This window comes from Pan troglodytes, chromosome 16, assembly GCF_028858775.2.
Source record: "Pan troglodytes isolate AG18354 chromosome 16, NHGRI_mPanTro3-v2.0_pri, whole genome shotgun sequence".
Lineage (NCBI taxonomy): Eukaryota > Metazoa > Chordata > Mammalia > Primates > Hominidae > Pan > Pan troglodytes.
This window is the reverse complement of record NC_072414.2, coordinates 10,918,076-10,933,213: the sequence shown is the minus strand read 5'-3', so window position 1 is coordinate 10,933,213 and position 15,138 is coordinate 10,918,076. Positions and strand designations below refer to the sequence as shown.

The following is a 15,138-nucleotide window of genomic DNA, read 5'->3' as shown; positions in this document are numbered from 1 at the left end:
TTTAATCTTGTGTCTAATGATTCATTCATAATTATATTACAAAATATATTTTCAACTATTTTCATCTTTTCATGCAGCATGCTTTTCTAAATTGAATGAGAATACTACTCTTTTAGTAAAGAAAGATTTTACACATTCTCTGTTTTAGTCTTTTCAGAAATTTTCTCTGAACTGCCTCTAGTTGTAAAGGAGAGGAATGGAGTTTTCTGGGAACGATGGGACAAAAGTTGCTCAGAATCTCATGCTTACAGAGCTCTGTATGTCTCTGTTATGGGTGTAGTTTGTTCTAATTGTGAAAGACACAGACAGCGTTGATTCCTGTAGACAGTACACTGAGGTTCCTTTCTGGAACACAAAGCCCAGCCATTTTGTTAACATGAAAGTATGAACAAGTGTGTCCATGGCACAGGCCAGGGCATGAGAAGAGGGCAGTGGGTTTGAAAGACTACTGGGATGAGTTGTGTGAGAAGTCAGGAGCAGGAAGGGCAGACCATGGAAGGACTGGGCAGGGAGGGAGGGAAGGTCAATAAATGAGACAGGAGCAGCTCCTCCAAGAATGCATTCTGTGTGGAGTAATTTTAAATGTCTGGATCTATTTTCTTAAAATGTTACTCTAGCCCACTTGGTCTTTCTGTTAGGATGAAAATCAGAACAATTGAGGATGGTCACTGCCCTCTGGGGATGTCCCTGAGAATTACCAGGGTTGGTTTGTCTCAAGAGGAAAAAGGGAGGAGATAGGCAGGGACTTTTAGGCTGGCCGACTTGCAGTGTCATGGACTTGGATGCTTCTGTTTGCCTCCCTTTCTCTGTCATTCTAACCCCCGACTTCACACCAAGTACAGATTCCTGTCAGGTATAGAGGACCATCGACTATGTGATTCCATCTTACAAAAAGACTCCATCTTTTATTTCAAAAGACATATCATGCCAGAAAGAACCAGATATTCACCTAATCAATAGAGACTACAGCCAACCAAATAAAGGCACAACCCTTTACTATAGGTCCACACAAGAGGAATCAAGGACCATTTTTAAAAATCAGGACTTAATCATCTGGACATGGTTGTTTCCATATACACAATCTTGCTTCCACTCATGATCAGCATCTAACATCTGCCAACAAAGCCTCTGCTCAAATCAAGTCTTCTTACTTTCAAGACATTGAAGACCTTCTGGATTAGTGCACGACACTCTTCTTGTTCATATCACTATTCTTGAATGGATTTGTTAACCCCTTTTTCTATCTTCTTTTCTTTTGATGTTGTGTCATTTTATGTGGGATTTTTGATCTATTACACCTATTTATTGATTTAGTATACTACTATGTGTGGGTTGCAATACTGACTGACTTCTGGATTGGCTTGAGACTTCATGGCTCTGACTATGGAATTAATAGATAATAGTAAGGAGATTTGCCTCCTTAGGAACTCCATGTAGCTTGTGGCTTTTGCAATTGGAACAGCATCAATGAATATCTGACCTTGTGGAAAGACACAAATGTTCATGGACCAGCTTATGTCTGACCTTGTGCCACTCACAACAATTGACATAGTCAGCAACTGTTTTCCACAGTTAGACAAATTCCCAAAACTAAAATAAACTGGCATTTATAATCAGATACTTATGATTGGCCACATTAAGGAGATTTCTAAAGCCAGGACTCTCATAAAACCTTAATTAGAAATCGAGTCAGTTGGCCAAAGAAACTACCACACTCTCTAAAAAGAGATATAATCTCACTTAGTCTTGAAAGCCTGGCTCCCCAAGGAAAACCTTAGATGATGGGATGGAACCCACCCATGTCATGCAAATACAAAATCTGACAGGGTCTTGGCTGATGCTAAGCTAGGAAGCTGGTGGAGCCCAAGGGCTCATACTGAGCAGGAACTTATCAATAGAAGGTTGGCAAAACAAATTTTTTACTTGGTTGAAAGAAAGGAAAGGTAATTATTGCATAACCTCCACGTATGAGGTTGGTTAAGGTGATAAAGTAAAATATTTATTATTAAGAAACTATATAAATTTGCAACTAATATTGCATAATATGGGCTCTAGGACAGAAATCGAGCAGGCATGCCAGAGGACTCATAGGCCAAACACAGTTCTCAGCATCGAAGACCCTAAGTGCCCAATAGTTTTGGAAGCCAGGAAAACTCTTACTGTACAAACCCCTGAGGATCTATGGTCAGTCATGAGAAAGCCTAAAAATGTAAAACTTTTGATTAGCAATACCCCAAGGGAATAAATTCCTGAACTGTTCATGTAAACGTCTCATGTATTGACAGGAATCACCAGAAGGGCAAAGAGAGATAGCTCATATAATTTTAAGGAAAGTAAATTCTTCTCATATATCACATTTAATGGTGAATCCCTGGGATCAAAGCACCCACATCCAGAGGACTCAGTAGATTATGGTGGTTCCTGGTGAGATTATGTGGCAAGGCCCATAACAACTAGAAAAAGAATCACGGATTGTAACCATGGAAATCACAGACCACAGTATATCAGTGAAAACAAAGAATACACCAGAGAAGAATTCCAAAAATAAGAACCGATTCTTGCCAAAGACAAACCACAGATGCAGACTGGCCAGTCCATCTATGGAATAATGGACCAAACACTGTAGTACTGTCCGGCACAGAAATGCATCAGATCACTACACTAGCAGAAAACCCATCTCTAAAGATGAAAAATCACCCAAGGCATGCCCTGTCTCTCTGGTAGTGAATCACATTAGCCTGGAGATCCATCCAACCATATTTAGACCCAACAGTATTTGGAGATGGGCTCAAATGCAATGATTTGATATGAGGCACACAGAAATACAAGAAAATTCGCCATTTTTGGCTACCAATACACATCAATTGGTATGCGATAGATACAACGAATATGCCAACCATTTGAAATTGTAGCTTCAAGTGAAGAGATCACTTCTGAGTACCACCTAACCTGAAAGTCTCCTAAATTAACAGTCTCAGCACTGAGAACCATAAAAGATAGACTAGAAACGTTCAAATTTTAGCAGATTCTTCAGGAACCCCTAAGGTAATATTTATAGCAAACTTAATAAAAGCACCAAGAAATAAACCCAGGAAGGGACTGAAATTCTTTTTATTCAATACAAAAGTCTCAAAATTCATTAAAAATTGACCTACCTTACCTTTGCAAAATAAACCAAGGCAGACAAATTTGCAAGCCAGACAAAATAATTCACAGCATAAACAAAATAATTGGCAACCAAGGACACAAGGAAACAGGCCCATTTAAGGCCCAGCCCAGATGCCAAAATAATGAGTAAAGATCTTCCAAACATCTAGCCAGGTGCGGTGTCTCATGCCTGCAATCACAACACTTTGGGAGGCTGAGGCAGGCAGATCACCTGAGGTCAGGAGTTCAAAACCAGCCTGGCCAACATGGCGAAGCCCCGTCCCTACTAAAAATACAAAAATTAGCTAGGCATGGTGGCATACGCCTGTAATCCCAGCTACTCAGGAGGCTGAGGTGGGAGAATCGCTTGAACCTGGGAGGTGGAGGTTGCAGTGAGCCAAAATGGCACCATTGCAATTCAGCCTGGAGGACAAGAGTGAAACGCCATCAAACAAAAACAAAAACAAAAACAAAAACCTTCCAATCGTCCAAGTCTGAACCAACAAATTTAAAAAACAGAAACAACAAAAGACAAAATTAAACAACTAGAAATCCCTCGAAGTACGGGCTAAAATGCTCAAACCTAAGGATAACAGAACAGATATAAAATAGCTATACAAATAAATATGCACATATATACACATTTCTTTTAGACACCAAATTTCAAATAAGCCTTATTAGATACAATGCAGCACACTCTGACACAAACGTCCATATAAAGTACTTTGAGGAAACAACCGAAAAACCGGAGGCTCCTAAATTTCTGCTTCTGTACAATCTATTACCTAAACTTATTGCTTGCACTTTATACTGTTCACCAAAATTAGAAAACACAATGAGAATGCATCGGATTCCAAAACTTTTTAACCTATGGCAGCCTATTAAGAAACTAAAGGAGGCTGGACGCAGTGGCTCACGCCTGTGATCCCAACACTTTGGAAGGCTGAGGCAGGCTGATCATGAGGTCAGGAGATCGAGACCATCCTGGCTAGCACAGTGAAACCCTGTCTCTACTAAAAATACAAAAAATTAGCCAGGCATGGTGGTGGGCACCTGTAGTCCCAGCTACTTGGGAGGCTGAGGCAGGAGAATGGCATGAACCTGGGAGGCGGAGCTGGCAGTGAGCCGAGATCGCGCCACTGCACTCCAGCCTGGGCAACAGAGTGAGACTCTGTCTCGAAAAAAAAAAAAAAAAAGAAACTAAAGGAGTGAAAATTCTCTAACCTATCACAGACTAAAATGAAACCTCTAACACTGTCTACAACCCACCAGGCTACATACACTAAACAATACCCATTAAAGGGAGGATATAAAAAAATAACAGCAAAATTCTGGAAATCCTGAAAGAACATATTATTACAATGGGCATTTCAAATTACTTTTCCATTATGGCCTGTTCTGAAATCACGGTAGCTATTGACTAGAAAAATTTAAATAAAGTCTCAACTAAAATGACAGGAAATTACCAGATGTTGAAGAAGTCATTAATAAGATCACTGAGTACAATGGAAACTACTATGTAACCATAAATATTTCAGACATGCTCTTTGCCATGCCAATAGACAAGGAAAGCCAGGAATATACCACTTTCACCTATGAAGGCAAACAATACCAATTTAAAAGCTCAATGCAAGGATATTTAAATAGCTCACTCCATTTTATCATTACATATAAACCAATTAAAATACAGATCACTGATAATATAATACATAGATTACATTACAATGCTGAAACAATGACCAGCAGAATCTTAAACAGGAAACATGACAATTAGTAACACACTTAAGATCACTGAGATGGACTATTCATATAGAGAAAACCATAGGCCCAGACACTAATCGTAAATTTTTAAGAGTACAATGGTTGTCAGAAGGGAGAAAAATAATGACCACAATGATAAAAGCCCTTACGGCACCAATAAACAGGAAGCACAAAGAATATTAGGTGTTTATTTGGTAATTGGAGACAACATATATCTTCTTGAAACATCATCCTAAAACCAATATATAAGATAACTAGAAAATCCCAAAATTTCCCCTAGAGACAAGAACAAGCGTAAGCACTTGAATCACTCAAAGACTACGTTACCACATCCCAAGCTCTGCATTATGCATCTTCTGATTCACAACTTGGTTGGAATTCTAATGAGTGATGAATGTAGAACACGGTCCATGGTCACCATGTAAAAAGAAACCAAGTTCTAAAACCTTCCTACCAGTGGGATTTTGGACAATAAAATTCCCATACTCTAAGAACAAATTCAGCCTATTTGGAAAATATATATGGCTTAGGCATGAAGCCTTAAGAAACGGAGCCTCTGACTGGCAACAACATTACAATTAGATGCCACATGCCTCTCCTTCACTGGATAAAATTGATCAACATTGCTTACATAGAAATGGTAAATCCAAGGTGGAGACACTGTCTTTAAGGGTCAACCAGGTCTCCTTACAGAGGAGACTGTCAAGACTGAAATAGGCTTGCCAGAATGTATTCCAAGCACAGGGACAATCCATGCCAATCTAGGAAAATGGGGCCTTGTCTTGTCTAAATGTCTTGCCCAACACCTGGTTTACAGATGGATCAGCCTCTGTGACCCAAGGCACGACCCAATGGACAAAGCAGCACTCAGACCCCAGGACTACACAATCCTGAAGGAGGCAGGTCAATTACTCTCTGCATAGCATGCAGAACTGATTGCAGGTATTCTAGCAGTCAGACACTCAGTATCAGAAAATCAAAATAAAATTTACATTTTTGCAGACTCATGACAGTTCCAAATGGCATAATCCAGTGGTTACAAACATGGAAAGAAAATAATTTAAAAAATGATTATAAAAGTATATGGTCCAAATTTTATTGGGAGGAACTATGTGAATTATGAAACAGAATTATGATATTCTTATATTGGTGCAGCAAAAAGATAATTCAGAAACCACAAAATCATATAACCATGTAGATGCATTATCAGAAATCATAACCATTAACACACAAAACATACCCCAATTAAAGCTACACAAAAAATCAGAAAACTCATGGTATTCAGTAGTACATCTTCAACTCAAAAGAAAATGAGAAAAGAATGGGAAATACCACAAGTACTAAACAATTATAATTAAATAGGGAGATGACTTTAAAGTTAAACAGACAACAAAAGCAGCTGACATCCCATAAACACAACTATAACTACATAAGGAAAAAAGAGATTAGGCGCATGCTCAGTGTACAGGTGGCCATGAGAAACTGAAAGCAAGATGGCACCAAAATTCAAAAGGCCAAAGGTAATTGTGAGCAGTGTAAAGCTGATCTAAAGTAGAGCTATTCTACATCCATAGATAGGTACGAACCTAGCACCTTCAACTTGTGCTTCCAGATAGATTTTATAGGATCATTAAATTATCCCAGCCATACAAATATGCAGTAACAATGGTTGATACATATGCAGGGATTAACCTAATAATAGTGGTTAGCCATCCATATGCCAAATATACCATCTCAGCCTTAGAATATATGATAGCTTACTGTGGAATCCTAAAATAATTGGAAGTGGTAAGGGAACTCATTTTGCATGAAGAATTACACAGGCATTGGCAGATAAATGGGATATAGAATGGACTTTTCACCTACTCTATAATCCCATAGCAGCAGGATATATAGAGAGATTTAACTGACTACTATAAAAATAATTTAAAACTTTGGATAAAATGATTGCATTTCAACAACCTGTTAGCCTGACACATTTTAATTTAAATCAACAAGAAAGTCAATGAGAGCAACTTCCACTCTAAATTTAATCAGATAACTTTAAGCCTCTTAAAGGATAAGGAAGAAAATGACACAAACATTATACATTACAAAGTGAGCACTAGACTTAGTGACACCACTGTCTCCCATGAGGACATGGTGGCCAATGGACATGCAAATACTTATTGGACTGCAGGAAAAGAGGAGAGCTACAATTAAACACAGTCACCAAACTGATTCCAAATTGTTGCTAGACCTAGATTTGTTGCCACACTTTCTGCAAAATGGGTACTACAATGCTTTTTTTCTAGTCATTGGTATTAATATAATTGAAACTGTATTCAATTTAATCTGATTTTACTTGCCACTAACCTAATATGTTCACATCACGATTGCAAGAACAGCACCAAAAGGATGGTGATAAAGCATTCATGAGAATTTGCCCCCATGATCGAATCACCTCCGAGCAGGCCCCACCTCCAACATTGGGGATTATAATTTGACATGAGATTTGTTGTTGACACACATCAAAACCGTATCATTCCACTCCTGGACCCCCATTTCTCATGTTTTCACTTTGCAAAATACAATTTTGCCTTCCTAACATTCCTGCAAAGTCTTAACTCATTCCAGCATTAACTCAAAAGTCCAAAGTTCAAAGTCTCCTCTGGGACAAGGCTAGTCCCTTTCACCTATGATCCTGTAAAATCAAAAATGATTTAGGCTGGGCATAGTGGCTCATGTCTCTAATCCCAGCACTTTGGGAGGCCAAGGTGGGCAGATCACTTGAGGTCAGGGGTTTGAGACTAGCCTGGTCAACATAGTGAAACCCTGTCTCTACCAAAAAAAAAAAAAAAAAATTAGCCAGGCATGGTGGCACACACCTGTAATCCCAGCTACTCAGGAGGCTGAGACATGAGAGTTGCTTGAACCCAGGAGGCAGAGGTTGCAGTGAACCAAGATCGTGCCACCGCACTCCAGCCTGGGCAGACAGAGTGAGACTGTGTCAAAAAACAAACAAACAAACAAAAAACCTAGCTAGTTACTTCCAAGATACAGTGGAACTATAGGCATTTGGTAAACATTCCTGTTCCAAAATGGAGAAATCAGCCAAAAGAAAGAGGGTATAGGCCCCATGAAAGTCTGCAACCCAGCAGGGTAGTCATTAAATCTTAAAGCTCCAAAATAATATCCTTTGACTCCAGGTCCCATATCCAAGGCACACTGATACAAGGGATGGACTCCCAAGGCCTTTCACAGCCATGCCCCTATGGCTTTGCAAGGTTTAGCCCCTGTGGCTGCTCTCGTGGACTGGTGTTGAGTGCCTGTGGCTTTTCCAGGCACAACGTGCAAGCTTCAGTGGGCCTACCATTTCAGATTCGGGAGGACTGTGGCCCCCTTCTCACGATTCCACTAGGCAGGGACTCTGCATGTGGACTCCAACTCAACATATTGTGTCTGCACCCCCCTAGTGGTGGTTCTCCATGAGGGTTCTGCCCCTGCAGTAATCTTCTGCCTGGACACCCAGACTTTTCCATACATTCCATACATCCTCTGAAACCTAGGTGGAGGCTGCCAAGCCTCAGCTCTTGCACTCTGTGTACCTGCAGGCTTAGCACCATGTGGAAGCCACCAAGGCTTATAGCTCACACCCTGTGAAGCAGTGGCCTGAACTGGACCTAGACCCATTTAAACCATGGCTAGAGCTGAAACAGCTGGGATGCAGGGAGCAGTAACAAGAGGTTGCAAAGGGCAGCAGGACCTTGGACGTGGCCCATGAAACCATTCTATCCTCCTAGGCATCCAAGCCTGTGATGGGAGGGGCTGCCACAAAGGTCTCTAAAATGTGTTCAAGGCCTTCTTGCAATTGTCTTGGCTATTAGCACATAGCTCCTTTTTACTTATGTAAATTTCTGCAGCCTTCTTGAATTCCTCCCCTGAAAATGGGCTTTACTTTTCTACCATATGAGTAGGCCGCAAATTTTCCAAACTTTTACACTCTGCTTCCCCTTTAAATATAAATTCCAACATTAGGTCATTTTTTGCTCACACACATAGGCACAGGCTGTTAGAAGCAGGCAGGTCTCATGTTGAATGCTTTGCTACTTAGAAATGTATTCCACCAGATACACTAAATCGTCATTCTTAAGTTCAAAGTTTCATAGATCCCTAGGGCTGGGACACAATGTGGCCAGGTTCTTTGCTGAGGCATAACAAAAGTGATTTTTGCTTCAGTTCCCAATAAGTTATTCATTTCCACCTGAGACCTCATTAGCCTGGCCATCTCTGTTCGTATGACTATCAGCATTTGGGTCACAATCATTCAAGTCTCTAAGAAGTTTCCAATTTTCCCTTATTTTTCTGTATTCTTCTGAGTCCTCTAAAGTCTTCCAACCTTTGCCCATTACCCAGTTCCAAAGCTGTTTCCATATTTTCAGGTATTTTTATGGCAATGTCCCACTCCCCAGTAACAATTTTTATATTAGTTCATTCTCACATTGATATAAAGAGGCTGGGTAATTTATAAAGAAGAGAGGTTTAATTGGCTTATGGTTCAAGTTGTGGCTTCTGCTTTTGGGGAGGCTTCAGGAAGCTTCCAATGATGGCAGAAGGCAAAGGAGGAACAGGCATCATACATGGTCAGAGAAGGACCAAGGGATAGAGAAGGGGAGATGCTCCATATCTCGTGATAACTCACTATCACAAGAACAGCACCAAGGGGATGATGCTAAACCATTCATGAGAAACCACCTCCATGATCTAATCACCTCCAGCCATTTCCCATCTCCATCACTGGGGATTACAATTCAACATGACATTTTGCGAGGTTACAGATCCAAACTATATCACAATCTTGTTTACTCTTTCCATGAAACAACTTCTAAATTTGTGTGGTTTTTCATATGGTTTTCCACATCCCAACTTCCTTCAGTTCAGCTGTGATTTTGGTTATTTTTTGTCTTGTCCCAGCTGTGGGGTTGGTTGTCCTTGTTTCTCTAGTCCCTCTAAGAGTGATATTAGATTGTTAACTTGAGATATTTCTAACTTTTTGATGTGGGTGTTTAATGTTATAAACTTATCCCTTCATGCTGCTTTATCTGTGTCCCAGAGATTCTGGTATGTTGTATATTTGCTGTCATTAGTTTCAAATAATTTCTTGATTTCTTCCTTAATTTCTTTATTTAACCAAAAATCATTCAGAAGAAGGTTGCTTAATTTCCATGTAACTGTATGGTTTTGAGTAATTTTCTTGGTATTGGTTTCTATTCTGAGAATGTGGTTTGTATAATTTCAGTTTTTTTAATTTGCTGAGGATTGTTTTATCACTGAGTGTATGTTCAATTTTAGGGTATGTGCCATGTGTTCAGAAGAATGTATATTCTGTTGTTTTGGGGTGAAGTGTTCCTTAGATGTTCATTAGATCTATTTGGTTAAGTGTCAACTTCATTCAGGTCATAAATATCTTCATCAGTTTTCCAAGTTGATGGTCTGTCTAATACTGTCAGTGGGGTTTGGAAGTCTGTGGCTATTATTTTGTGATTATCAAAGTGTCTTCTAGGTCTCTAAGAACTCATTTTATGAATCTGCGTGCTTCAGTGTTAGGTGCATATATATTTGTCATAGTTAGATCTTCTTGTTAAATGGAACCCTTTACCCTTTCTTTGTCTTTTTATCTTTATTTTTTTAGTCTTTTTTTTTTGCCTGAAATTAGAATAGTAACCTCTGCTTTTTTCTATTTTCCATTTGCTTGGTAGATTTTTCTTCATCCCTTTACTTTGAGCCTGAGTGTCAGTACATATGAAGTGGGTCTCTTGAAGCCAGCATACAGTTGAGTCTTGCTTCTGTACTGAACCTGCCACTCTGTACTTTTTAATTAGGGAATTTAGCCTGTTCACATTCAAGATTAATATTGATATGTATAGATTTAATCCTGTGATTGTGTTACCTGGTTATTATGCAGACTTTTTTGTATGGTTACTTTATAGTGTTAATGCTTTATGTACTTAAGTGTGTTTCTGTAGTGACTGGTAATGGCCTTGCCATATTTAGCACTCCCATCGGGTCTCTTGTAAGGCAGGTCTGGTGGTAATGAATTACCTTAGCATTTGCTTGTCTGAAAATAATCTCATTTCTCCTTCACTTATGAAGCTTACTTTGATCGGATGTGAAATTCCTGGTTGAAATTCTTTTCTTTAAGAATGCTAAATATACATCCTGCCCCACCCCCTCACCCCCACTTCCTGCAGTCTCTTCAGGCTTGTAAGGTTTCTGCTGAAAGGTCCACTGTTAGTGTGATAATGTTCCCTTTTGTGGGTAACCTACACCTTCTCTCTAGTTGCCTTTAACATTGTTTCTTTCATTTCAACTTTGGAGAATCTGTTGACTAAGTGTCTTAGGGATGGTCGTCTTGTGTAGTATCTGACAGAATTTCTCTGAATTTCCTGAATTTGAATGTTGGTCTCTCTAACGAGTGTGGGAAAAGTTTCTTGCATAATGTCCTAGAATGTTTTCCAAGTGGCATTCTTTCACTCCTTCTCTTTCAGGGACACCAATAAGCCATAATTTGGTCTCTATACATAATCTCATATTTCTTGGAGGTTTTGTATATTATTCTTTCACCTTTTTAAAAATTTTCATCTGAGGTATTTCAGAGAACCAGTCTTTGAGCTCTGAGATTATTTATTTTTATTTTTTGAGACGGAGTTTCACTCTGTCACCCAGGCTGGAGGGCAGTGATGTGATCTCGGCTCACTGCAAGCTCTGCCTCCCAGGTTCACACCATTCTCCTGCCTCAACCTCCTGAGTAGCTGGCACTACAGGCACCCACCACCATGCCTGGCTAATTTTTTGTATTTTTAGCAGAGACAGGGTTTCACTGTGTTAGTCAGGATGGTCTCGATCTCCTGGCCTCGTGATACACCCACCTTGGCCTCCCAAAGTGCTGGGATTACAGGCATGAGCCACCACGCCCAGCCTCTGAGATTCTTTTCTAGGCTTGGTTGATTCTCCTGTTAATAGTGACCATTATATTCTGAAATTCTTGAAGTGATTTTTTTCAGCTCTATCAAATGAGTTTTGTTATGTCTTAAAATGCCAATTTTGTCTTTTATCTTTTGTATCATTTTATTTTATACCTTAGAAACCTTGGATTGGGTTTTGACTTTCTTCTGAATATTGATTATCTTTGTTCCTATCCATGTTCTGAATTCTATTTCTGTCATTTCAGCCATTTCAACCTGGTTAAGAACCATTATTTGGGAAGTGGGCTGATGTTCCTTCAGTCTTTGTAATTATTGTCCTTTGGATGAGTTATTTTGCTTTTATCTTCTTTGATGCCCCTGGGGATTTGATTGTGGTATATGGTGGGGTAAGTCAATTGGCTTTATTTCTGGAAGATTTTAGGCTGAGTTCAGTACTCCTGGGATGTGTGCTCTAACTCTGTGAGGCTGATATCCAGCCTCCAGCTTTGTTCTCTGTCCTGTCAAAGTTAGGAACCTGCTGCACTGGAAGGGCAAGATATTTACGAACGACTGGCCAGAACACTCCAATGGGTGGTGCTGGCTAAAGCACTCTATCAGGGTGGCGATGGTAGAATCCATGCTTATTTGCACATGTCAGCAGCAGTGGCAGCACACTGAAGAGCACATGCCTCAGCTGGGATAGGGCACTGGTGGTTGCTGGACTGCTGGCCCCCATGGGTACATTCACACCAGCAATGGTGACACAGTCAGGGGAGGCAGGGGGTGTACTCATGCCAGCAGCAGTGGCCCAGAGAGGTGCATGTGCACACACGGGCAGGTGGAGGAGAGAAGGTGAGGTCTGCCCACATGCACACGTGTGCTGGCAAAGTGGTAGCAAGGTGACTGTGGGCAAGTGCATGCCAGTAAAGTGGCATGGGGGAGGCTGTAGTCAGCCTTGGGTGTGGGTGGACTGGGTGTATGTCAACAGGGACCACTCTGCTGGAGCTCCCTGACAGTCTAGCACAGGCTGCAGTGAAGCAGGTATGATGTGGGCCCCTGGGAGGCAGCTTAGTTAGGCATGTGAGGCTGCACTACAAGCGAGTGCAGCCAAGCTGGGGCTCTAGGAGAAACCAGCAGATAGGGGTCACTGAGATTGGAATAGCCCCATCTCACAGGCAAGATCACCCTGCTGTGTTCAAGTCCAACAGTTGACCTAAGACTGAAGTCTCCTGGGGGAGCACGGTGAGCCTTGGGTAATGGGCATCCCTGCTTGTGCTCGGCTACAGACATTCCAGCAACAAACCCTCTGGGCTCTACACAGGCTGGAGTCCTACCCTTATTACCTCTCTAAACAGCTCTTCCTGCAAGCTCAAGTGTCCGTGGTGGTCATGGGTTGCTGCCAGGATTCCAGATGGCCATAGTAAGAGTAGATGACTCCTTGCCTGTTCAACTCACCCCTTCCTCAGAAATCACTGGGGGCCAGGAATGAGGCCCAGTGTACAGTTGCCTTGTACAGGGTTCCCAGCTATATTAAGTGGAATTGTTTTTTGAGGTTCATTTTTCAGCTGATTTGCAGTATAATAGAATGCATTTGTTTTTTATTGACCTTGTATGCTACAACATTACTGAATTTTATGTTCTAATCTTATATTAGTGGATTCCTTAGGATTTTGTATATACTAGATCATTTTACTGGCACATAGAGACAGTTTGATTTCTTTTATTTAGTTTTTGATATGGAGTTTTGCTCTGTTGCCCAGGCTGGAGTGCAGTGGCACGATCTCGGCTCACTGCAACCTCCACCTCCTAGGTTCAAGTGATTTTCCTGCCTCAGCCTCCCGAGTAGCTGGGGTTGTAGGCGCCCGCTACCATGCCTGGCTAACTTTTGTATTCTTTTAGTAGAGACGGGATTTCACCATGCCAGTCTGGTCTGGAACTTCCAACCTCAGGTGATCCACCTGCCTTGGCTTCCCAAAGTGCTGGGATTACAGGCGCGAGCAACCGCACCCAGCCTGATTCATTTAATTCTGATAGTGTTATATTTAGTTTTCTAGCGTAACTTATTGACTATATCCTCAATTACAATTTATAATAGAATGGTGGTAGTGGATAACCTTTTTGAGTTTTTAATCTTGGAAAAATTACTGAGACTTTCTTGATACCATGTGTTGTTATGTGAGCTTTTCATGGATGTCTGTTTTCAAGTAAAGAACATTCCCTTTCCTGCATAATTTTTTCATGTTTTTACCATGAGTAGGTTTGGGATTTTTCAAATGCTTGTTACATATCCTTGGAGGTCATCATGAGGCTTTTGTTTTTCCATCTATTAATAAAATGTATTACATTAATTGTTTTTATATATTTTATCAAACTTACAATCCTGACATAAGTACCCTTAGTCAGAGTGTATAAACGTGTTTTAGGAACCTGAATTATTTGGTTATTTCTTTGAGGATTATTGCCTCAGTATTCATAAGACATATTGGTCTATAATTTTCCTTTCTTCTTCTTCTTATTTATTTATTTATTTATTTTTGAGATGGAGTCTCTCTCTGTTGCCCGGGATGGATGGAGTGCAGTGGCATAGTCTTGGCTCACTGCACAATCCGCCTTCTGGATTCAAGCAATTCTTTTGCTTCAGCCTCCTGAGTAGCTGGGATTACAGGAACCTGCCACCACACTCAGCTAATATTTGTATTTTCAGTAGAGATAGGGTTTCACCATATTGGCCAGGCCGGTCCCAAATTCTTGACCTCAGATGATCCACCCACGTCAGCCTCCCAAAGTATTGGGATTACAGATGTGAGCCACCATGCCCAGCCTACAATTTTCCTTTCTTAAAATATCTCTGTCTAGTTGTAATATCAGAGTAATCTGCCTCATAGAATGCATTAGGCAGTAATCTCTCCTCTGTTGTTTTTATTTTCTTTTATGAAGAATTAATGAAGGATCATTATTAAGTTTTTAATGGGTCAAGAGAAAGTTACCACTGAGGTCTTCTCTACCTGGGCAACAATTGACTCCTAACAACCACTATAAGCTTGGAAGATGATCCCTCCCCAGCCGATCCTTCAGGTGAGTCCTCAGCAACATCTACATCTGGATTTCTGACCCAGAGAAACTGTGAGTAATATGTATGTGCGGTTTTTTTAGCCTCTGAGTTATGTGGCAACTGGCTATGGTGCAACAAATAAGTAATGCATCTGACAGTAAGTGTAATGTGTTATCCTGGAGTGAATCCAAAAATTTAAAAATGACATCAGTAGAAAACCTGGTAAAATATGAA

At 40.5% G+C, this 15,138-nt stretch overlaps 1 protein-coding gene across 15 annotated transcripts in view; it reads left to right on the top strand.

Moving 5' to 3' along the window:
- The window catches only part of LOC112205572 (serine/threonine-protein kinase Nek4-like), a 497,070-nt gene that overhangs the window by 210,082 nt on the left and 271,850 nt on the right, over positions 1 to 15,138 (top strand). For all 15 annotated transcript variants that reach the window (XR_010151571.1, XR_010151570.1, XR_010151572.1 and 12 more), the window contains one exon: positions 14,790 to 14,927. The gene's annotated coding sequence lies outside the window, so the exon portion shown is untranslated. The remainder of the gene's footprint in view (positions 1 to 14,789; positions 14,928 to 15,138) is intronic.